The 26,185-nt window shown below is 39.7% G+C and overlaps 1 protein-coding gene across 2 annotated transcripts in view; it reads right to left on the minus strand.

Moving 5' to 3' along the window:
• The window catches only part of FBXW7 (F-box and WD repeat domain containing 7), a 176,446-nt gene that overhangs the window by 132,691 nt on the left and 17,570 nt on the right, over window positions 1–26,185 (minus strand). The window contains exon 1 of one of the 2 annotated variants that reach the window (XM_040064421.2): window positions 1,448–1,552. The exons of the other annotated variant lie outside the window; for it this stretch is intronic. The gene's annotated coding sequence lies outside the window, so the exon portion shown is untranslated. Of the gene's footprint in view, window positions 1–1,447; window positions 1,553–26,185 lie in introns of those variants that run through there. 2 annotated transcript variants of the gene reach the window in all.

Genomic DNA, 26,185 nt, shown 5'->3' on the forward strand with positions numbered 1-26,185 from the left:
AAAAAAGAAGAACGTTTCTCAAAAAAAAGTCAGCCAGTCTCATCAGCAAGTAATACCTCTGATTTAAAAAAAGGGTGCGTTTTTCCCTCTACTCCTCTTTGCAAAGTAAGCTGCTTCAAAAAGACAGCTGGGTAAGAGGAGCAAATTCAGGGATGGCAATCTCTCACAACTGCTTGCTGACTACTCCTCTGCTGGCTGTTGTCACTCGCAGTCTGTTTTGCCCTCCCCAGCAGCGCAGCCTATCCAGCCTGGGCCGTGGCCAGAGGAGGCTGTGCCAGCCCAGAGGCGCGCGCCCCACCCCGCGCAGCCCCACGCGCTCACCCACGGCACACGGCAGGTGCCAGCCTGCCTGCACGCCTCTGGGGCCGCCAACCTGCTGAAACGCCTCTGCTGGAAAAGCACCTGCCACTTACACAGGGCAATGACTGCCACGCTCTCACACTGACCACCTGAAACGTCTGGGGAACGGGGAAAAAGTCTTCTTGGAAAGTCAGAATGCGTGAGAAAAATGCTATCCGCGTCTACCAGATCCTGAAACAAGAATGGCTGCTAAAAAGCTACGAGAGTGAGAACAACAGCAGGAAAAGCCAACATGAATTTGAACCCAGGAAGAAAGAAGCATGAAAGGATTTGTAGTAGAACATCCAAAGGTACCACAACCAAATCTTAAAGCAAGTTAGAGGCAGATTGTGCAAGCAGCTTTAACAGTCTTCAAGGAGGTCTTTGCTCTGAGAAAAACAAAAAATGCAGAGCTACTTCAAATGAGCAGCAAGACATAAACAGGTCTCTTACCTCTAAAAAGAAGTATACTCTGCTCAAAATACAACATTGAATATGCCTTCAATTTAACACACAAAATAACTTACTACTGGAAACATTTTCTTGTTTACAAGAGATAATGATGCAGTAACTATATACTTTTGCCTTTTCATAGGAAAAAAAGCAAATAATATTGTCAAAAGCTCATTTTAATAGGTTTAAGATGGTATGGTATACAATACTATTCCTGAAACTAGAAGGTCTCACATTAACACAACTGCTTAACCTGATTACAGGATAATCTGACTTGAAATAATTGTCACTTACATTTATAGAGCTATCAGAGCTCATTCAATAGCATCCTTTTTAGCAAAAGGTTAAGAAAAATACAAGTGATGAAAAAGCAGCTGAAAAAACTTCTCGCTTTCACAATGCATTGAAACCTTAATTTCTCTCCTGCTCTCTCCCCTCCCCTTTATTCCCTCTCTCTTCCTCCCTCCCTTTCCTTGCTTTAAAGCTGAACTGAGTCCCTCCCTTCACCTTGTTCTGCCCTTTTTATATTTATGTCCCTATTAAATCGATTTCCAGTAGTATCGATACACAAGCATGCACAACAAATTGAATGGTTAAAAAAACCCCTTCCATAGATAAAGACTACAGATGCAAACAAGCAAAATAATGCAGTAACCTTTTACTCGCCTGCTGGAGGTACTGTCTGCTGCACAGAATTTTAAATCCTCATCTGCAGATGCAATTGAGCTGGCATTGCCAAGGACTTTGCTCTTCCCGTGCTGATTCTACATGGCTATTCATCGAAAGAGCACATTATATATAACATTTAAAGTAATATCTGGTGAAATTACTGAAATGCCTTGAAAGGAACCAACTTCCAAAAACAGCAGCTATAGCTCTGACCAGCCGCATTTCAGAGGTATCTCAGACACATTACTGAAGAAAGTCTTATTGCTGATGCATGCTTGCCAGCAATGTGCAGGATGTGGAAGCAGAGAGAGCTAATGGAAAAAAAAAATTAATACACAGATTTAAAGTGCAAGGATCATGCTCCAATGCTCAACATTTCACATGTCCTGCATACCGCAAAAATCTCTTTACAGAAGCATCTATTGTTTATAGGGCTAAGAAAATGTTGAAAGCAGCCCCCACGTCCCCTTGCTTCAAATCCTGGTCTCTCAGTAGATTACAGATCAGTTCTCACACAAGTGTTCCTACTGTACCTGTATTTCTGACATATAGACTAGCCTTTTCCTTCGGCAGCTTGTAGTTAAGGATTACACAGACATACTTCTTAACAAGAAACAGACTAAAGGAAAGCATCAATATTTGGGATAATGGTTTCAAGCCTAATAGGGTTAGGAAGTACAAGAGTACTTCACTAGAATTTATATTACTCAGTGTAGAGACGAAGCGCCAGCAGTGCAGCCTGCTATTCATTATTTATGAATCCTTCCCCTCCTCAAGTCAGCTCCCTTAATGTACTATTGATCCTCTGGTGCATGCAGATAGAGCCAGTGACTGACAGCCACGGCTTCATAGAAGAAGTATCTGCAACATAAATTAATGTTTTTAACAATATTAAAGTAATTTTACTGGAGGTGGGGGGGGGAGATTTACCTATGGACAGCAGAATTGAAGTTCTACTCATAGTGACAAAATTAATGGAAGAACAAACCTTTTTCCCCCTCACCAAAAACATCCCGCAGTGCCACTTAAAACATGAATATGGATTTCCTTAAATTTGATTTTAAATTTGTGTTAACACTATATCTTATTTCATCTTTCTTGTGCCTGATCAAAAAAACTTTCAAAAAAACTTTATTCCCTATGTTTCACCTGAAATTAAAATTGCTTGCTATGAAAGTTTTTCTTACAGCCCTGTTTCTAACTGAAGTTACTAGTAAATGTATCATGTTATCCACAATACTCACTGACAGGACAATTTATGAGTCATAAACACAACATCCTCACAACTGTGGTTACCTTTCAGAATACCAGCAATTTTCATCATTATCTTAGCTCTCATGACTTCCACAAACTTGGTCAAATCCAAACTTCAAAACAGAGCAGGGTTGTTTATGGTTTTAAAGAAACATTTTTCCTGCTAACAAATCTTTCTTGCAATAATCTTCACCACAAGAGAGATGAAGAGAAGCAGACTGTTTCTCTTTAAAAAAAAAAAAAAAAAATGCAAAGGAGACAAGATTTTATGTTAAGCTAAGGCCTTGCTCTCCTGTATGCAAAATCTCAATAGGCGAGCAGCCAGACATGCTCTTAAGCACTGATGAAATATTACTTGGACACAGAGTGGAAAAGACAGTACACTATGAAAAGTGTAAGCACCAACTAAAAAAAAGTGCAGAACAGATATACATATAGAAACAATACATAAATTATGAAATATAGTTAGTGACCAAGTAATCAAACAAATACAACTTTGAACTGGGGGAAAGTAGACTGTGTTTAGTAATAAACAATTAGGATAAAAATCACTATGCTATATGCAAGTCATTGTAAAGTTTAAGTGTCTAAACTTACTGCAAATTTCTCAACACACAACACACCTGATACACAGTCAGATGCTCAAACTGATAAAAGCCAACATATTTATTTGTTACATATTTAGAAAAAAGCAAAAGAATGCAAGACAAGCTAAAACTTCAGTAGGTTTAGTTGGATGGAAGATACTTTTCACGACAGCTGAATGAGTTTTAAGGCAACTCTCCAAAAGATGTTTGTAAGCACCAGAGACCCTGGAGCTTGCCACACAACATGGCCAGCTTCCTTGTTCTGTCTGCTGAAAGTCCCATTGCCTTGGAAAATAAATCCAACAGGCATAGCAACCCCCTTTTCAATACCTGGCCAAGAAAAGAGTTGACTGTATGCTTCTTTCAAATGAATGGATCTTCTCAAAGCTATGCTCAAATTGTTGCCTAAAAATAAATTTTAAAAAGCTGTTTTCAAGACATACGTAGCTTTCAATACAGTCAGAATATATTTGTTTGTGCACAGCAAAAAATTACCACAAGATCAGAATGTAGGCTTCTTGAAAGGGAGATGACAGCAATCTGAATGAAGTTTGACAAATCTAATTAAGATAACAGAAGAACTTGTAGCTCTGTAAACTCAACCTAAGCTATATTTTTTTTTTCATAATCCAAAAGCTGCTTTATTGGTACGTATAAAAGAACTAAAAGTCCTTTCATACACCAGTACAATTGGTATATAGGTAAAAGATAAAATAGCTTCTAATTGAAGGTCTGCTCCTGGTAATAAAAACTTTGAAATCCTACATTGGAAGAAGTAGCAAATTACTTTAAAGATTACATGATCTGCCAAGTTCTCAAGATTGCAACTTAAAGATATGAAAATGATCTTGCGTGTTTGAGTTCTCATGTCAGAGATAATAGAACAGAAATTTAAAAAACACCATCACAATAGATGAGCACACTGTCCCTGCTACAGGCAAATTTCAAAGCAGTTGTAAGAAAGATAAGAAGGATGTCCAATTTTACCCAAGACACAATGTAACAGAAGTGGTGGTTTTCAGATTTCACCAGCTTTTCTCAAGGCCCCTTCCTTCTTTTTGGGGTGGGGAGAGATGAATGGATTATCAAACTCAGGCTCATTCCTTCTCCTCTTGCTCAAGAGGAATCACCAAAAAAAACCCCAAAACAATAAAAGTGTTGAAAAAGACAACTCTTTGTTCCAAAATCGCAATTTGTGCAAGCTTATGCAGGACTAACACTGGCTGCACCTCATCAGGCCCCCATCTCACACCTGACCACCTTTGTTGATGACAAGTTTTATAACAAAATCTTCTTTCTCATTCCATGTGTTCAGTTGCCTTTATTGCAGGCAAGGAAGGAAACGAGAAAAACGCAAAACCCAGAACCAAAACAAAACCCACAACATCACCAATATTTCTTTGACTGTGACTGAGTGATTCCTCCAGCTCCTGGTCTTTCCTCCCCAGCTAACTTCCCTAACTTTGCTTTTCCAGAGGAATTATATTTACATTTTCATCTGGTGTGACCATCTAAGTGAAAAAGTCACACCCCTTTAACAATTCCCAGCACCTGCTAAAACAGGAGGAACTCCTTTCTATCACCTTCCAGCTATGTGAGATAATAAAAGGTTTAGCTCACCAGTGAGTACAGTCTAATGAGAGCAATCAGAGCAGGGCTTGTGAGGATGTCTCCTGAGAGAGCAGGAGATGATCCAGTGGCAGATTTCTGAATGCCTTTTCTAGTGGGCTTAAGAACAACAGAATTCATAATTTGGCTTGGGAGCTATAATCACTTAGCTTGAGTGGTGTTGCTGATAGACATGTGGTTCCTGGCATTAGACAGGAAGCCTACACTTGAGTCATGAACACAGGCAGCAGCAACTCCTCAAACCCAATTAGGTATGGAGCTCTTACAGCTAAATACAAGGACATCTGAACAGGAGCAGTTCCTCTCCTCCAGGAACAGACTTACAGCTTTACTGGAGTAGTCTCTACTTTCCCCTTCTCTTCTTACCGCTTCCATAAAATCTACATGTAAAAGACAGTTTTCTACACAGCACCAGCAAAAGCTCGAGATTATCAACTAATTGAATACAAAAACTCAGCAATGCTTCAAGTAAAGAATAAATTCATACTAGCATGTACTACCTGCACATATTCAGTATACTGAAAATGTTAGATCATAAGTATTAGATATTGTTGAACATATCCCTGTGTGCCTGTTTTTAACTGATGGTTATTTTCCTCCTTTAGAGTTTTGGGAAAGTTTGCAATAAGCATTTATCTGACTTAGAGATTACAACCCAGTGTTGAAATAGTTAATATTTTCCTCAGAGGTCCTCAGGGCAAGCACTGAAGGTTTCTTTCCTTCAGAGCTCTTGTTTCAGGCTAGCTGCTTATTTAAGAAGGAAACACTATCAATTTATGCTTAGTACTTCATTTTTAAGGTCACTTACTTATGAGAGTTACCCCTTTTCAAGCAATGGCAGTGAAACAAAATCCCACAATGCTGTAGAAGAAAACTGACATCTTATGGAAAAGAGGGATGCTGCTACTAAACCTTAGCCTGCAATAAATATCAAGAGGAAGCAAGTAGCTTGCCATCTGACTGCAAATTTCAGAGCCATCCATTTCCACTCCTACTGATGGAAACAAGGACAAGGACAACCGCCTTCTCAATACAGACACACTGTCACCTCTGTCAGGATGGTAAGTTTTCCTCAAACAGCACAACATAACAACCAGGCAACTCCTGCTACACCATTGGAAGAGAATGCTGCTGGCCTGGTGAGGCTGAAATATGAATCTTAAATGGTTTTCAAACCCCTCATGTAGCTTTGCCAAAAGTAACACCGCTCAGACTTTGCATCCGACCCCTGGTCCCCTTGTTTCCCTGGGGCAAAAGGGGAGGGATGAGAAGAAACAGGGACATAATTGTATGTGTCACAAAAGCGTGATGTTTACAGAATATCGGCAGACTGATCCCACTGCCTCTTCACAGCTGGGTCATGCTAAGTGACAAGGAAGGTGTGACCACACTCCTTCCCTGTTACTGGAAAAAATACATCATCCAGCAAGGTGTACTTCTAGGAAGAACAGGCAAACCCCAAGAAGTGATCAGTGGCAAAATAGACAACCATTTGATACAGAAATTATCACGTCAAGTCACACAATAAAGCAAGACCTGCAATTCTTATTGTTCACTGTAATTTCAAGCAATACTCAGAATGAACAGATTCTTCTAAAAATGCAACTTACTCTCATTCATAATCTAGGTCATCACAGAGCTGCAGATAGAGATTAGCTTTACGAAACTCAGTTTTTCAGCACCATTTTTTAAAAATACCAAAACAAGCAAAAGCAAGAGAGATGGAAATTATCCATGTTGGGGTGAAAGATAACACACTTTTTGGTTAACCAATAGGAATACTTCAAATAGGAAAACCTTACAAGTCAATTTCAAAGTTCAAGAGAGAATGACAAGAGCCTTCTTACAAAGATCGCTGTTTCCACTATCTCATGCTTAATCAAGAACCCAAACAATGGAGCTTTTCTAATTCTTTATCATCTTCAGACTGCATGAAACTAGCAGATTTGCCTTTATTTTGCTTGAAACATAAACTCAGAGAAGACTGGCTACTTCAAATAGAAGCTAACAACATTAACATAACCATTATTAAACAACAGATATCTTTTCCCCCATTTCTCAACTCTAGCCCCACCTGCAGGCTTACAGTAAGGCAAAATATTTACTAGAAATACTTCCTTTTGCAATACTCTGTCTGAAGTCCTTACTCACTGCCAGCTGCATTTTCCTTAACCCTTTGGAAGTCGTGGTCCAAATCTGTCTGCACAGCTTTACCCATAGCTACACTTAATACAATCGGTATGAGCGAGTCACATGGGAAAGTGCTAGCTCAACACCAGCAGTTAAGAAAGTTTAAAAAACTACTTTTACTTTAGATTCATGTTCATCACAACACAATTATGTTCTATGCCCTTGTCAGCTTTCTCAATAGGAGAAGTGGGCTGCATGTAACAGCAGAAAACATTAACAGATGTTGATGCAAGAGGGGAAAAAAGTACTTTGCCTGTTCACTTTTTTCACATGAGATCTGGTAATCCTAGAAGGGGAATTGTGTCCTCTAGCTAAAAAGAAAGTTAAGGTAAATAGAAAGCTATCAGTCAGAGAAAGTGGGCATTTTGCAAACACTACTTCTTAGAGGATATTCCATATTTTAACAAAATTAACTAAATTAACTTCATCTCCAAAGTGAATTAGATAAAAATACAAAGTACAATCTAACTTAAGATAAACAGAAATTACACTCTTTCTTCAGCCTCCTCCTAACAAACAAATCTGCATACATTTAGATGCAGTGCAGAATTTTTTCACAAAAATACATAGCATACCCTTTCTTTAACTGGGGTTGAGTAGCAAGGAACAACCTATGAGGACATTCCATATTCATGACTGCTATATACTGAATCTCTTAATATACCTTCTACTGCTTTCATCTGCCAAAAGCAGAGAGTGATTCATGAAAGGTCTGAGGAAGTACTTAATCTTTCCTAAATTATCAAATCTATTTATCAATTTATTCACAGGACACAAGAAAAAGGACAATTAGCTTCTCCCTACCTCTGTATGCCATGCTATTTTCTACAAAGAAAAATCAAGGTATTATCATGCATGAGCTTATCCTAGACAACACAAGCAACAACAGCAGCACAGATGCTTCAGTACAAGGCTTAAGTGTGTGCCAGAACACAAAACTGAAGAAATCTCCATCCCTAATGACAGTAGCTAAACACACACCAGCACAAGGGGCATTAACTTCCACTACAGTCACATCTTGAATTTTACTGAACTAGAGCAGTCCAGTGTCAGTGCTCATGGCAGGGAAGTTCACCTGAGGCTGCTGCAGTCTGACAGGTAGTGGCAGCAGAACCACTTACACTAGCTTCAAAAACATACTTCATTTCCCTCTCAAGTGTTTCCATCCCCATGCCACCCTTGGCCTCGTGCTGGCACAAGAATCTGTGTAGATTGCACAAGCACTTTAGATGTTATTGAGATAATTAATTTTATTCTGCAACAGTTCTGAAATCTAGATCGCTGCACAGATGCTCCAAAACTTCTAGAGGTCAAAAGTCAGAAGCTGATCAGCAGAATTTATTTCAGTATCACTGCCTACTTTAAAGTGCTCAAAAACTGTAGCCTAACACTAGTTTCAATCTTAAAAGCATTGTTGCTTATGCCAGGTTACACAGTCATTGATTCCTTGTTTCAAATACCTCTCCCTCCCATACAGAGGGGAATACAGAGGTATAATTGTTCATTTAGTTAGACAGAGAAAAATAAGAAAATTTGGATTTGGGTAAAAAAACAGAGAAGGAAAAAAAAAAAAAAAAAAAGGCCACGCTTCATGAGATGCCCAGTCTGGATCAGTGTGTTATGCCACACATGACTTCATCACACAATACAGAGGGGGATGGTGACATGGAGGGTAGAATACAGCCATGGGAGGTGGTTGGAAATATTGTTGTTTGAAATAGTAGGTTACCACAAGAAATCAAGCACAACTAAATCCATGGATGTCATATACCACACTGATGAAATAAGTTGTTGCTCTGTTCCTCACTTCCTTGTCAATAAAACTGGACTAATACTTACTGCACTTAGGGCACTTGAGTAAAGTAAGGAAGATAAAGACTAAGTTATTTACTTACTATATTATTAAAGAGCTGATAGAAAAGGAAAGATACAATACTCCTTGAAGGCAAGACAAGAAAAAGACAGCTAACACTGGCTGTAGCTTTTCTTCCTTTTCCTGTGACCAAAGTATAGAAGAAATAGTTGTTAAGGGGTTTGAGGTGCTGCAGACAGCTTGCCAGGGAAAAGAAAACTCAAAAACTGTGAAGTCGCAGCAACAAACATTCCAAACCCTGCTCAGAGGAAGCTTGAGCTGAATGTGATTTGATGTGCTACTTAAAGCACTCCAGGCATTTAACTGTCCACAGTTACCATTGCATGAGAGCAGCAACTGGACCCACCATCACAGGGGAAGAAGAGAACTGACTGAGAACAAGCACCCCAGTGATACAGAATGATCAACCACCAATGTAACATCCTAAACAGACTTCATTCCATATTACCAAAATCGGATTTTACTTCTAAATTACTACCGGTTCTTTGGTTTTAAGGCTCTTTATTTTCTTGTATTTTAACAAGATTTAATTAATATCAAGATGTGAAAGACCAATTAAGTAGAGAGGTCCCCTGTGCACATATTGGGAGCCTAGTTTTACATATAAGCATTCCTGCAACCACTTAGCAGTAGGCAGCTAGAGCAGATGAAGCAAGCCATACAAAGTCATGAAAGGTTTAATAACTTAAAATTATTAACTGAAACCAGAAACACAAGAATCCTGCAAAATTCACATCTGATTTAACAGTCTTTTAACAGTTTGTATTCTCATAATTAAGCTGAGGTATTCAATTCCTCTATGGCTCTGAAAATCTTTGGTCCCAGAATATCCACTTTACAAGTCATCTCTAGAATATGTGACTAATTGGTTTTCAAACTTCAAGAACTACTTTCTCCCTAAAGCAAGATCAAGACACAGTGCTGGGATACACATAGTACAATGCATCCCAGGCAACCCATTCCCAGTTCAGTTTCTTAAACATGCTACAGGATAGCACTGGATCTTGTTAGACCAGCTGATGTTTTATTGCTTTGTTTGTTTTTCATCTTTTGGGGATTCACTTTTTTCCTCTTTCAGTTAGCTGGCAGTAGGTGAGAAGGTGAACAGGACACGAAGACCTTTTAGTACATAAAAAGAGTCAATTGTCATTCATTTGTGTAGTGGCCATTCAAAACAAACCTCATTTCATTTCATTTGTTGTAGCACTGTAAATAGAGTGCTTAAGGACACAGTCAAGGTGAAGTCACAGTTTGCTCATGCTGGTTCTTTTGTACGCCATAGCCTAACAAAATCAACTTCAAGTAAATTAAATGTGTTAGTTAATTAATCAGTGTAACCAATTTACCATTTTCCACTTACACCTATGAATTCATTCACCTCCCTTTTTGTTAACTGGTATAATAAGGGATATTTACTCTTCTTTCCTCTCCTGCCCCTCAATGCACAAGAAGCCTGGTTTTACTCTCACTCTTCTATCCTATCACAGCTGCAATGCTGTTAAGATTTGCTGCATCCACTTCTCAAGACAACCAGTACACCCTGTGTCTCACGCATTCCACAAGAGAAAAATTTCAAGTAATCCCAAAACTCTTAGGCACTAAGCTTTCAAACTGGCATGAGAAAAATTAGGTACAATCTGGGCACAAACATTGCATTTCTCAGTGACTAAAACAGAAATCAACAAGAGACCAGGAAAAGTTCTCTCACATGTTTTCTTGGAGCCTTCTAATGGATGTATCTTCAGTATTTCAGTTTCACAAAAACATTAAACTTCTATATTTCATTAGTTAGGAATGACTTAGCCAAAACGCGCAAATATTATTGTCTGCTGATGTTTCACATGGACACCAGTGATACAACTGGGAGCATGTGAGGAGTATAAAGGATGATAGAGCCCTGAGAGTGACAGTAAGGAACTCTGGAGCACAGGTTGATTTTTAAAATCAATCCTCCCAGTCAAATAGACTTGAAAGGGTCAGTTGAATCTGAGAAATAACAAAATAGTTCCAAGACTGGTACCACTGCCAGAGCCTCAGCTACCTGGATCGTGGGACTTGCCTTGAGAAACCCAGTTCTACCAGGGGCTGATATGGACTATCTGTCAGAGAAGGGCAAGTGTGTCCTCAGTCATAGCCTCACCAAGTCAAGGAAAAGGGCTTTAAAATCAACAGTGATGGAACTTCAATTTATCCCCCTCATACCAGTTTGATGTCAGCGCCAGCAAAAGAAGCCCAGAGCCTGGAGTGGGATCACAGGCCAGTCAGAGAGCACCTGACAGGCACCACAAGGCAATTCCAGCCACTTCAGCCAGTAAGTTGGCTCCATCATGAGCCCAACTGAAATGCCTCTATGCAAACACAGGTAGCATGGGGAATAAACAAAACGAGTTACCTGTGATCTTACCGGCACCATGCAGATGTGGTGGGATGGCTCCTATGACTGAAGCATTGGAATGGAAGGATACAGACTCTTTAGGAAGGACAGGCAGGGTAGACAAGAAGGGGTGTTGCCCTCTATGTTAGTGTTCAGCTGGAGTGCATGGAGGTCTGCCTGTGGATGGATGAGGAGTTGATCAAGAGCTTATGTGGGTCAGGATTAAAGGGAGGGCAGGGACAGGTGCAAAGCATAACAACCTTGTCTCAAAACGGGAGAAACATTGATTTGACAGGTGGACTGCTCAGTGGCTAAGGAATCGTCTGGATGGTCGCACTCAAAGCATTGCGGCCAATGGCTCAGCATCTAAGCGTAGACCAGTGATGAGTGACGTACTTTAGGGGCTGGAATTGGGACCAGGGCTGTTTAACAGCTTTGTTGGTGACTGGGACAGTGGGACTGAGCGCTCCCTCAGCAAGCTCACTGACAACACCAACCTGGGTGCTGTGGTCAACACATTGCCACTACAGAGGGATCCAGACAGGGCTGAGAGGTGGGGCCATCTGAACCTCATGAAGTTCAACAACGCCAAGCGCAAGGTCCTGCACCTGGGTGAAGTCAACCCTGAGCAGCAATACAGGCTGGGCAAAGAAAAGATTGAGGGCAGCCCTGAGAAGAAAGACTTGGGGGTGTTAGTTGAGGAGAAGCTCAACATAACTTGTCAACATGCACTTGGCAGCCCAGAAAACCAACTGCATACTAGGCTGCATCAGAAGCAGCATGGGTGGGCTGCAGCACAAGGAAGGGGACTCTGCACCTATGCTCTTGCACGACCTGCAGTGCTGCATGCATCTCTGGGGTCTCCAGCTTAACAGAATTGTGGACCTATTAGAACAGGGTGAGCAGAAATCCCAAATGATCAGAGGGCTGAAACACCTCTCCTATCAGGACAGGCTAAAAGAGCTGAAGTTGTTTAGCCTGGAAAAAATGAGGGCTCTAAGGAGGCCTTATTGCATCCTTCCCTAAAGGGCACCTACAAGAAAGCTGGACAGGTATTTTTTATGAGGGCATGCAGAGACAAGACAAGGAAGACTAGTTCTAAACTGAAAAAGAATATATTAACATTAGATATTAGGAAAAATTCTTTACTGTAAGTGTTGCGAGGCACTGGCACAGGCTGCCCAGAGAAGCTGCAGATGCCCCATCCCTGGAAGTGGTGAAGGTGAGGCTGGATGATGCTTGGAACAACCTGGTTGAGTGGAAGGTTTCTTATCCATAGTGGGAGAAGTCAGAACTAGATAATTTTAAAGCCTCTTCCAATGCAAACCATTCCAGGATTCTGTGATGAAAGACACTGAATATTAGCCTCCCTAGCTAAATAGCAGAATCCTTTCAGCATGTCAGATAAGCTGAAATTTTTAGGCACTTTCCATGGAATATGAAAGGTATATTTTCTCAGCTTCCCACAGAGTTTATATTCCTAGCCACTAGCTTTTCTATTCAAATATTTAATGCGAAGTTTGCGATTTGTGCGCAATGTAAATCACTCACATATTGAACCCATCAGCCAAAATACTGTGGCACTGAGGAGCAGAAAACATTGTATAATCACCTCTAGGTACAAACAATGCCCGTAACTATGTCAAACCATCCTCCTCCCAGTTTTTAATTGCAAGTTGGTTTTTTTTATTTTAGCATTTCCTAAGGTTCAAAAGTTCACATAAATTTAATGAAGCATTTCCCTTAAATTTTTCCCACAAGAATAATTTTCTATTGAAGTTTATATTCAGCTAAATATTTCATCATCCTCCAGTGGCAGGCAAATCAGCATATACTTCACAACTTCAGTTACAGAGACAACTGCAAGTACGTTATTAAATACTCATATATTGTGCGCAACTGAAACTGAATTGTAAAAGCGGCTTTCTGACCCACACTAAAATGGTGCTTGTTTACCTTGAAAATGCCTGGCTGTAAGGTGCAGCAGTTGAAGAACTGCTTCATAAGCAGCTCGGTCCACAACACAGAGGCGTTGTGCTGTATCATTAACTCTCTCACTCAATTAAGACCATTCCGACAGGACGAGCTTAGTCCTCGAACTACCCTGAAAAAGTTCTCCTTCTGCCACCCCTGCAGACAGCAGTGGCAACCATCGAAACAGCCAGGTTGTTTTGTGTTGGGGCAGTGACAGATGCTCCTCAGTTTTATCTCACTGGAGCCAAGTCATCCTCCCAAAGGAGGAAAAAGACTAGAAGCAGCAGCACTTTCTTCACAAGCATTAAAAACAAAGGGCTGGCTATCATTTTAAATCATTAGCTGCAGCGTTCTCTCGCAAAAAGACTTCGACAGTTGAAGAATATTTTGCATGATGCACAGCTCTGGAACAAAGTGGAGTAATATGCATGAAGACCCCCCCCCCCCCGAAACGTACTTGTACGTTCCCAAAGAAAAAAGGAAAAAAGTACACGAAGTTACTAATTTGTGTTGTTTGAAGTGTTAAATTAAAGAACAACCCTAAATTCTATTTGCAATTGGTATCTAATTAATTTGCTAAAAAACGTTCAGATCTTTCTGTGCGTAATAGTTTCGTGAAAGTACAGTTTCATTTAATTATCCAAAATACATCTAGTTCAAGATTTGAACAATAGAAAACATTACACAAAAAGATAAAAATATTTTTTTAAATGGAGTGCCAAAGAGGATGAAGGAAAAAAAACCCACACAAAACACAAAAACAGAAAAAAAAAAAAAAAAAAAAAAAAAAAAAACAACACCACAACACACCCCACCACACAACAGGACTTACTACAACTACTTAATCATCAACAAAAAACCTGTCCCAGAAGAGTCTATTGTCTATTTTTAAAAATAAAACAAAAAAAATTACTTTTTCACTGAGAATACTGAGTGAAGAAAAAATAAGAGTATTAAGTCATTAAATTTGTAGAAGAAAGCTACTTGTCAAGTTAAACCAGAAACAACTGGCAATTTTGCTGGGCAACTTCACTGTTTTAATTAAACATGTCAAATCTTCAAAAATTGATTTTTATGAAAACTCTTTTGAAAACAATTAAAGCATTGTTTTAAGTTACTTTCACTGCTAAGTATTACTGCTGACAAAGTTAACAATGAACACAATTCACAAACCAAATAACATCAGCACACAAAAGGTCCAAACAAGGATCAGGCTTGATGGGCAGATGAAAGCACAGAGGCTGCAAGAAGGGGATGGTATTCCTAACAGTGAGTGTGGCCCTTGGCCAAACTCATCACGAGCAGCTCCCTCTAAAACGCTCATTCATTAACTTCCAAGGGCTAATGATTCTGGGGTCCTCCAGGAAGGCAGCTAAGAGCTTTGCCACTCTAGTCACTGCTGGCTGGCAGTTGAAGGAAAGGATGGGGGGAGTCTGTGCTCCCTCCCACAGCTTAGATCTCCTGTGGGACCAAAATTCAAGGTTTGGGCAACCCACCTGCTTCATATTAGGTAGCACAGACCAAATAAGAACTTACATGGATCCTAAAATACGAAGGACTAGTTTTAACAGTGGAGAGAACAGAGTATTTACCCTCTTATAATTCCACCCTACTCCACCCTTGGCTTCACTGAAGACAAATTTCTCTCCAGATATCAAGAATTCCAAATAAGTTTCCTTCTTCAAAAATTCCAAATAACTTTCCTTCTGAAACTACAACTCCTGCGAAGACAAGCATCTTCCTACACTAATGTATACCAGACAAAGCTTCTTATACTGTACCATTGCTCAAATTTATAAGCTTCTAGGTCCTATGTATTAATTTTCATGTCTTAAAATGAATAGACTAGAAATATTTTCAGGTACCTTCATGTGTTATGGGCCTTTTACTGTCATAGAAAAGTAACAAAGATATTTTTACTCTGCGTAACTGGCAATCTACCCTGCAGAGAGCCTCTCTGGTAGACTCTTCTTGGAGACAGATAGTGATAGGACAAAGGCTACAAATGCAAGTTTCAAGAACAGAAATTCTGACTATGAAAAGAAGTCTGACATCACAGGCAAATATTGAAGCAGGCTTTCTAGAGAAGCTATGGAATGCCTGTCTTCGGAGATATTAAAAACTTATCCTGGATAGCAACGCCGAGCAACTTTATCTAAGCTGGTCCTGGCTTTGAGTGGGGGTCTGGACTAGATGACCTCCAAAGCCCCTTCTAATCTAAATCGTCTTATGGCACCATGAAAAAAAATCGCCTTACAACTCCATGAAACTGAAAGGAGGACTGGGGGGGAGGGGTGATGGTGGTGGTGTGTCAACTGTACCACACTGTAGAGCTATACATTAACATACGTATACCACAATACAGAAAGACGTTTGATTTTTGCCTGTATAAAGAAAAGGGTGGCAGAAATCCTTAGCAATTTTTTTTACAGTCTACTCTGTCACCCCAGTGTTCTTCTGTTCCATCTCCTAATAATCAAAATTGAGCCTTTCCAATGACAATAGTCAATACCATCTAATTAGCAAAAATTTCAGTCTCAACTTTCTAATAAAAAACTCAGCACTTGTTTTTACAACAGAAGACTGACAGACCTTTTAAAATCTTACCAAATGAACTGTACTCAATATTTTAATGATTTACAGTTGACTGCCAAAAGAGGGAAAAGCCATAAGAATTCATTAAATGTATAAGCAGTATTTTTTGGAAGTGAAGACAGGCATCCACATAGAGATGAGGCCACTAGGTACACACTCCGGGCCAGGCTTTTCCTTCTGCAGCTGTGTAGGTGAACTGAAGCACACCTCAGCACTCCACCCAAAGTGGAGAGACAGGGAAACAAGATATTTCTGATATATTTGCTTGGTGCTCAGTTACACTGATAACAGCTGATTTGCTCCTCTTTGACTCTCCGTTGTGTTAGTCCTTCAGCACTGAAGCTCTGGCCCCTACTACTGACTAGAGAGCCAAGTTTTCAACCTCCTCAGAAAAAGAAAAAAGATTAGTTTAGACTTAAGGGATTCTCAGGAGGTCTCTAATCTAACCTTCTATTTAAATGATGGTTCAATACTGAATTCAGATCAAGTTGCTCAGGATTTTGGCCAGTCAAATCCTGAAAACCTCCGAGGACCTGGTGAAAAGCCTGCACTTCACAGTGCAAGTCTGTTGATGTATACAAAAGCTTGCCAATTAAAGATGTAAGAGACGTATGCAGAACTGAAACAAAATTCAATAAATGTAAATGCCTGTGCAATTAGAACTGGAATGGAGTCTAGTGAGTAACTCATTTTCAAAAATCCTGTCTAGTTTTTAAGAATAAAGTGTTATATATTCACATTGTGGGAACACACAGAGGTTTTAAGTATACAAAAACAGCACAGAAAATATTTCATTATGGACCGGCACAGAGTCCAACACAGTTTTTGCAAACAGTCATGCTATCTGCCTCCTGGAAGCACTGCCCAAATGCTCCCACTTTTGAAATGGCTTGCTGTACAAGAATAAAATTCAGCATGCAGCAATAGTCTGAGATTGATACAGCAAGAGCAGAACTGCATTTGTAAAGGCCTGATAAAAGGACACTGCAGCAATCATGATTCCAGATGATGAGAGTTTAACTATGTGCATAGAATACGAATCTCATGTTTTCTGCAGGAAAAATGAAGGTGATTTCATGTGTAAAACAACAGCAGCAGTTCTGTCCTTTCAGGAGACACACCGTTTCTAAATCCTCCACTGAGACAGCATGAAGTGATGCTGCTTGGGGGACCACAACTCTGTTTCTGGCAGTTTTTCTGTCCACCAGGCTGTTACAAATACTCAGCCCATTCCTTATCATAGATCCTACCTGTCAGACACAGAAAGACCCCTTCCCACCTCTGCAGAAATGCTGTGGGGTCGTGTTTCTCGGGACTACCACAAGAGTAAGCAGAAGCAGAGAAGGACCTGCCACTGGGAGGAGCTGTAGCCATACACGATTTTAAATCCCTGTCCTTCACTCAGGACTGAGAACCTGCCAGGAGTTAGCATTCCTGCAAGCTGGGTTCTGCCAGCAAGCCAGAGGCTGCCTGCTGCAATACACCAAACCAACTGAACAAGCACAGAGAAGTAATTCTGTGTTCTACAAAACAGAGGCCAGACTTCTGCGCATTAAAAAAGTCCATCATTTGTGATCTTCTCTAGGTTAGTCCACAGTTTTGTCTGAAGCTATGCTGTCTGAACAAGTGTAGAGAAACAAGTAATTCAAGTACAAAAAAGGTACCAGCTTCCACAAGTGTGAAAATCAGTTTCTCCATAAAGCTGCTTTCAACAATTGATGAAGTTTGCAAACTAAAAAACAAAACACCTATTGATGTTTCTCCTTTTGACCACACCTTCACAAATCAGCCAATAGAAACACTTCAGTATTCACCACATTATCTGTGAATATCGGGAAAAACAATGGCCAGACCCCTGGAATGGCAGCTTACAAAAAAAAGACTGAAAAAAAAAATAGAGTTTAGTTAGAAGCAGTGCCTTTTTTTTTTTTTTTTTTGGGTGACTGCATTTAACACAGCATAGGAAAACCGGCAAGATTCAGCAAAACTCCTTTCACCACACACCCTGAGGACACAGACACCTGCCTCCCGCTGCTTTCACCTCCTCAGCCTTGGTAGCAGGGGCGCTCCCAATCCCTACAGGATGGATAAGGAGAGCCCTCAACCATGCATGGCCCTCCTGGCATCATGGTAACCCTTCAGCAAGATGCAAGAGCACGGTATCATCCCTCAGAATCATTAACTGCCACGGGTAATGACTTTAGATGCAGCTGTTTCACCACTGGATGCTCACATCCATCACCACTGGCAATGCCACAGAGCCAGCTCTGGCTTCTATGACGAGAGTGAGGAAAGGAAAACACCACCCTTTTAAAAGCATAAAGCATGTGAGTATGGAGGAAAAAACTAATTGCCATTTGTCCTGTCATAGCAAATAGAGTCAGAAATGGAACAGAGTTTAAAGCAACTGACATTGAGAAGGAGGCAAAAACGTAGGGCAAGTCTGTAAATCACAAAGTGACAGAAGAAACTGGCTATGAAAAACATGGCAGCTTAAAACGTGATCAAAACGTTCCTTTATGTCACAACAGTCCCAAGCAGCACTACAGGCTCGGGTCAGAATGGCTGACAAGCTGCCCAGCAGAAAAGGACCTGGGGGTGCTGGTGCCAGCAGCTGAACATGAGCCAGCAGTGACCAGGTGCCCAAAAAGGCCAGTGTCACCCTGGCCTGTGTCAGGAATGGTGTGGCCAGCAGGAGCAGGGCAGTGACTGTCCCCCCATTCAGCACAGGTGAGGCCTCACCTCAAATCCTGCGCTCAGATGTGGGCCCCTCACTACAGGACAGACACTGAGGTGCTGGAACGTGTCCAGAGAAGGGCAATGGAGCTGGGGAAGAACACAAGTCCTCTGAGAGGCAGCTGAGGGAGCTGGGGTTGTTTAACCAGGAGAAAAGCAGGCTCAGTAGCAAACTCATTGTTTTCTACAAGTACCTGAAAGGAGGTTGTAGCAAAGTCAGGATCAGTCTCTTCTGCCAAGTGACAAGAAATAGGACAAGAGAGACCGGCCTCAACTTGCAACAGGGGAGGTTTAGATTGGATATTAGCATAAATTTCTTCCCTGAAAGGATGGTCAGGCATTGGAATAGGCAACCCAGAGAAGTGGTGGAATCGCCATCTGTGGAAATGTTCCAAAGGTGTTTGGATGTGGCACCTGGGGACGTGGTTTAGTGGTGAATAAGGCAGTGAGGGATTAATGGTTGGACTAGATCTTGGAGGTCTTCTCCAACCTTCGTGATTCTATGAGTCTGAGAGATTCTGGTCTAGATTTTTGTCTTGGAGAATTCCAAAGTCCCTTCTGCCCCTAATTTCTCTCAATGAGCACACGTGATACAACAGGGCGTTAATACAATCTCTAGTGACATTTTATCCAGGACAGACTGTCACACCCCAATCAGCATTCCACTTAATACAGGAGAGGCCTTCACAGCACAGCTAGTAGTGCTCTCTAGTGGAGATAAAGGAGGAAATTATGCAGATTTCATAGCCATTGTGGCTTCCTGAAACAGAAAACAAACTAATTTTAACTGTATTTTAATCACAATTCTCTGTAAACGTAAATAATGCTATTCCAAGATGAAAGGCAAAACAGAGTGAGTCCCTTCAGAACATAGATTTCCTAAATATCTACAAAAGGGAAAGGTGGGGTTTTTTTCCCATCAGTTCAACACATTGCTTCTTACTGACTTCATTCACAATGGGCATATGACAGAAGAGAAGATCATTATGCAATATTTAAAGTGTGTTTTATTTTCCATATCCAAGAGCAATATATACTACAGGCAGCTACTGCAAAGCTTAAGGTAGATGGATGATAAACCAGAACATAGATGGAGCCCCTCTAGTGTACTCCTCTATTAATAACATCACAGGTGACACAGAAAATTTGGCAACAAAAAGTTTGCCTATCAGGAGTCAAGGAAGCTAAGAATTTTGCTAAGAACTCTGACCAACACCTGCATTTTTGAGTGCAACCCTCTGTGGACAAAACAAAAGAGTATCCTTACCACACTGCTACAGGCATAGAATCTCAGCTGCATATTTCTGAGATTTTCTGTCTCCCAATCCATACACAATGCAAAATCTTCATGGTATGCCAAAATTACTTTCTCAACAGTACAGTTAACATCCAAAGAGGAAGTGAGCAAATTGCTTTAGGTTGTCCACCAAGACGACCTAGGATTCAGAGCTAAATCTTTGAGTTATTGGTACTGCCTCTTCCATAGTGAAGGAGGAAATGAGACTGGTGTATAGCTCCTGTGTGATGAGTGAAATTTTGGATCAAAGCAGATGGTAATTATCAGAGCTGGTAACAGAGAATAGAGTAGGAATATTGATATGCTCTTTTCTGATTTTATATACAGCAATAGAAATTCTAAATCCCAATCAGGTCCTCAGTTCTATCTGTGCAGCCTTTAAACTTTCAACCCAAAACTTAGAGGACATTATCAGTGCAATCTGAATTTATTCTTCATGGTTATGTAAGTCCAGTTCTGCTAAACAAAACTGAACAGATGTCTGCAACCATTGGTCAAGAAGGAAATTATTTCAGCAGTTTAGCGGTAACATGAAGAAATCAAATGGGTGCCATAGCATACATACAAAGCTACAGTGAGAAAAAATTCAAGTTTACAAAGGGACAAAAATTTAATCAATGGTCACTGTGAAAGATTAAAAGTTACTTATGTATTTTCACCTGTCCACAGAGACAATCATAAACTGGTAAGGCAATGAATTAAGCTTGTCCTGTTTGAAAGCTGGAGATGATTTAACAGATCTATGAATGCCTGGGTAGGCTTACATTGTGAATGCAATTAGGATGGCTTTGGTGGAAACATTAAGCAACAAAACAGCCTACGCATTAATTCCCATGTTCTCCCAGTTTTCTTTAAGAAAGCTTCAACAGCACCCCGGGGTACATCTTTAATCTAAGGGAAAAGAAAAAGAAATTTTATACAACCTCACACCAAGAAATACAAAACATTACCAGGCCATTAATGAGGTTGATCTTTTGGTCCCATCAAGGGCTCATTCTCCCAGAATCTGTCTGAAACTACCCCCAATGATATCTTGTTTGTAAAGGATTTTCATTTTTCTTTTAGGTTTTTTATAAACATTGGAATACACACCTTTTCTGGATGCAACAGTTCCCATGAGTAATCCACGATAATCCCGAATGGTTCCAACACAATGAATCAAGCTACTCACACAATAATTCTGTTTTGCAATTGGGAGAGAGAGTAAACACAAACGGCAGGGCATTTTTTCAGTGATGCTTTCAGAGACACAAGTTCACCTCTCCTGGTAGGGGTAATCAACATTATCTTCTCTCAGACTAAAGAAAAAACTACCGCATAGGGAAAGGTTTATTACTGACCTTCTACATCAGTCCTTTATTAGCTTACAAGTGATTGTTCTAAGGCAGTACTCTCCATGCCACTTTTCAGACCAGGATTTACAAAGAAAATTCAGAGCAATACAAATGTAGATATGTGCAGAAAGGCTGCTAAATTTACAGCAATGGGAATCTGCAATGCCAAAAGAGATAAGGTCCCAAGTGTTCTACTGAAACAGTTGAAGACCATAGCAATCAGTCCCTGATACTAAGGGGGACTTGCAATTTTATTATCTGCTTGGTTTAGTTTGCGTAAGATTAAAGTGCGGTGTGTCAAAGCAACTCTTAACAGTCCCTAAGGTCTGTCAAATTCTTTGAACAATCTAATTTTAGGACCACGTATGGAAAATTAGAGATTCTGTTTATTTGCCTTGTACCAGCAGCCAGAATAAATTTTGCCAGAATGGATTTTGCTTTCTAGCAACTATAATATCACTGAAGTAGATAAACATCAAGAAATTGCTCAGCTTGGTCTTGGATAAGAGCTTCTATCAAAGGCATCTAACACTTTTTCTATATTCACACAGATGTGTGAGATGAAAAAATTATGAGAGACACAAATAGAATAAGCACTCTGGTCTACAGCAGCATATCTGTTACTCTATTGTACACCCAGAATCCAGAGAACTCCTTGGAAGCAGCTGGTCCAGTCACATAAACGTATGAATATATAGATATAGATATAAAATTTCTCACATATGTAACCTCAGCTGATCCAGGCCTTCATTATTTTAAGAATGAATTGCCACAAGGTACAGGACAGACAGGCAGTTCTTGAGACAATCTTGAAAATACTCTCGGCGAAAACACATCTCAGGTTCTCGGTAACTTGCATACAGACACCCAGCATTTTGTATCATGCTCTAGTAAATGGAGATATTCAGATTAAGAGATAGATCTGTGTCTGCATCCAGATTCATATGCAGTATTGTTAAGCCATCCTCCAAGATCTTTCAGTTATCTGGCAACCTAAATAGTTTCATTATATTAGCATTTAAACAGGAAAATAAATATTGTGTATATTACATGTATCATCCTACCTTAACTGGTTAAGACTCAACTCTTTATAATTCAAGCCAACAATTAACAAGAGTGCAAGTTAAGATACTGTCAGTATAATACTAAACTTCAATCTCACCAAAAATAACTAAAAACTGAAGAAAAAAAATTAAAGCATTACTCTAAGTGTTAGCAAAGCCAGTAAGCCTAAACTAAAAAAAAAAGGCAACTCAGAGGAAGACACCAGACACCTTTTAAAATAAGAATTTTATCAGTAACTTTATCCATTTCCCACAAGCAAGACTTTTATTATCATTTCTAGCTTTGTTATCAACTCAAGTTTGGTCCTTGACATAACATTCTAACTACTAAGAAAGAATAATGGAAGCATTTGTTAGAAAAGGAAGGGCTGCTTGCTTTATACTTCTCATTTGTTTGCTAACAAAACATTCTGCCTGACTTTATATAATAGCAGCAGTGAGAATGAACAAACAGAAAAGAATTAAAACTTAAATGGGATATAGTACTCTCTCCCAGTAAGCACCACTTCAATAGCAAAGGGTAAAAAAAAGGTAAAAAATGAAACTAACTCTAAATTGGCCAGTCTTGTTTTAAAAAAAAGAAGACTGTCTTTGCTAGAAAAATTCTGGTTTTACAAAGAAGACTGTCTTTGCTAGAAGAATTCTGTTTTTACTATTTCCTTCCAAAAATCTGGACCTGCTTTATACCAATTCCCAAAACTGAAATAAAGGGGAAAAAAGCCAAACCTGTCTAATGGCATACTGCATGCTAGACCCTCCAGCTGCCTGCTATTTAAATTTAGCATGACAGTTTTCAAAGAGCTGCAAACTCTGAAGAAATAATACATAAACCAGCTGATGAGCACCAGAAGCAGGTTCAGGTGCTCCAGACACCAGTGTCCACCAAGACCAGGCTCCTGCAGCTTTGCTTCTGCTCACGTCCAGGGACTGTAATTCTACCCACACAAAGCAGAAGGATCCCGTTCCTTCATGCAGCGGTAACAGGAGCATCTGTAACATGTACTATTTTTAGAAGGAGTCCACCGCCAGCAAAGAGGAATGAGGAGCTGGAGACCAGGGCAGTTTTTGCACATTTCCAGTCCCAGCCAACGCTTTGTGGGTTACACTCTGGTGATGGCTGCAGGCTTCTCTTTGCAGCCCACAGGCTCGAGTATTTCGTAGACAGCTCAAGGCTTTGGTTGCATACATGATGGCAGGCGCCAAAACCAAAATTTAGCCCTCTAGATCATACACACACTCTTAATCCTGTTCAAAATTCAAAATTTTCTTCCAATTATTTTGACCAACAGGAAGACATGTGTATCTTGAGCACCAAATGATTTCCAGGCTTTTATATCTTGTAAGAGCTCAATATCATTATTCTTATCTAAACTGTACACTGGAAATTGGAGTAAAGCACTAGTTCATTAAATGATAATTCTAGCACGAGAAATTTTCAAGCATTAAAAAATTAGTCTTCTTGGCTGTTCTGTGAAATTCATTTCAGATGCAGGAACTGAGCAACATTTTAAAATAAAGCACGAATGGGCCATCTTACAGATAAGGCACATCCCATCTTCAAAAGAAAAGAGCAAAGTCCTAAATCTCCTCTCAGAAAATCAAGCATTTTGGTAAAGCTTTTACAGAGTACCATGAAACTTTAATGTGTATGTCTCAAACACTGAGAAAGGCAAACACAGAGCCATTTAAGAGCCCAATCTTATTTTTAGCTTAACTGTTGCCCATAGGGCACTATACAGACTTTTTTTTTTTTTTTCCTCTGCCTTCAACCCCTCAAATAAATCCCCTTTATTGGATTATGGATTAATGCAGCAACTATAGCAGTAAGCTGTTTCCATGAGAGTGAGAAAACATAAGATGTGTACCATTCAGCAGAGTAACATCTCACTTGGAACTTGTGGGTCTGTCTTGGATATTGAATTCATTACGTGAAAAGAATATTTATATTTCATTAAGTATATTTTGAACAACATCAATAGCACATAAATTTAGCACCTGCTAAAACAGTCCTGCAAACACTTTATTACTATATAACTACTTATTTCCTTAAAGCATCTAGTGTCCAGTAAATCTACTAGTAATTAATTTTAAGTCACTGCTCCCATTAAATAATTAATATTTACATGTATGTTGAAGAACACATTAATTTAAGATTATTACATAAATTACAGCCTGCCCTTTCAATGCAGAATGGTAAACTAGTTATGCTGCTTCTTTTTAACAAAGAAATAAAACTGTACTGTTATACTGGCATCACAAACTGTGATCCCCTGAAACAAACACTCAGAACAGCTTTTACGCAAAGACCTCAAAACATTTGACAGATGTCTACTCTCATTTTATAGAGTATGATGCATAAAATGGAATAGTATGCTTTTGAATAAGAGATTTTCAGACAGTCAGTGGCAGAAGCAAGGAATTAGAAACCCCAGTTCCTCCAGCTATCACACCACCACTGCTCTGTCTGCATTTCCACCTCCAAAAGACTGATGAAAAAGGAAGCTACGTGAGTTAAAAATAACTTCTGATTAGCAAGGCACAAGCCCTAGGAAAACCAAATGAGCCAGAGTCTCGCTCAAGGCTGAACTAAAACTGCAGAAACGGAACATTGAAAGGCCAGGTTAATGTTTTGCTCAAATTAAGTGAAATTGAGTTTTCTAAGACAACAATTTTGGTCCACTAAAGTGTTAAAAGCTTTCACCTATAAAGCTTCTTCTGTTACTCAAACTGATATAGCTGAACAGACTAGGCACAGAAAACCTCCATAATTTGAAAGGATAGAGAACAACCCTTAGAACAACTTCAGAATATGAGAATATGAGTTCTGATTTCATTTGGGCTATGTTAATTAATATGAGGAGGCTGAAAACCTGCAAAACAGATTTTCCTAGGAAAATGGCCAAAGTTAAAAAGCATTTGTCATTTAAGATGGGTGGAATAGACAATTAGTACTTACATGTGATATACTGAAGATTTAAAGGGGTGGGAAAATTAATGCAATTTCACAAAACCCCTTTTTTGAGGCCAGGATATTCTACATAAACCCATACTTAAAAACACAGATTTGTCTTCTGAATGTTCCTTTAGGCCCACCCTGGTTAAACTCCAACTACCCATTTTCCTCTCGATACCTTGCTTGCCAGAAAAAAATAGGAGTGGTTAGGTCTCTTCTCATTTCTAGATGTGTGTTCACTTGAGTGCTTAGCAGTTATTTGCTTTACCTCTCGTTACTCCCATAACAACATTTGGTGACCCGTACTGAATATATTTCATTCTGGTGTGTGAATATGCAAGACCCATAGATTTTATTGATTTTAGTGGAGAGGAGAACAAATACTTACCATGGGAAGGTGAAGATTCATTGGGAAGCTTTGCATTTGTTGTTCTGCAAGGTCTTGTACTATTTCATGTAAGTTCACCCAAAAAAAAAGGTTAGCTCTGCTCATGGTAGAGGATTATCAGGAAGCTAGGGAAAAGCATTGAAATTTCTTCCACATACCATTTCCCACTATAGCTGGTAATGTTCAATCATTTTCTGTATAGATTCCAAGCCACAATAAGGATTTTTTTCTTGCTGTGTTACAGCTGATTCCTGCTTGATAGTCAAAAATTTTAGTATTTCTCTTGAGAACTAGTGTTCTGAGGTATATGCTTTGAAAGATGAATACCAAATGCAATCTCCTTACTGCACATGCAGTGATATCTAAGGGCTATACAGTACGCATTCAATTGTATGTCACAGATGGCTGCTGGTTTTAAAACAAACAGATGTTTGTCGTATCTTCTTTCTTCAATATATGCAGTTTGTGGGCTGCCA

This window comes from Hirundo rustica, chromosome 5, assembly GCF_015227805.2.
Source record: "Hirundo rustica isolate bHirRus1 chromosome 5, bHirRus1.pri.v3, whole genome shotgun sequence".
Taxonomy (NCBI): Eukaryota; Metazoa; Chordata; class Aves; order Passeriformes; family Hirundinidae; genus Hirundo; species Hirundo rustica.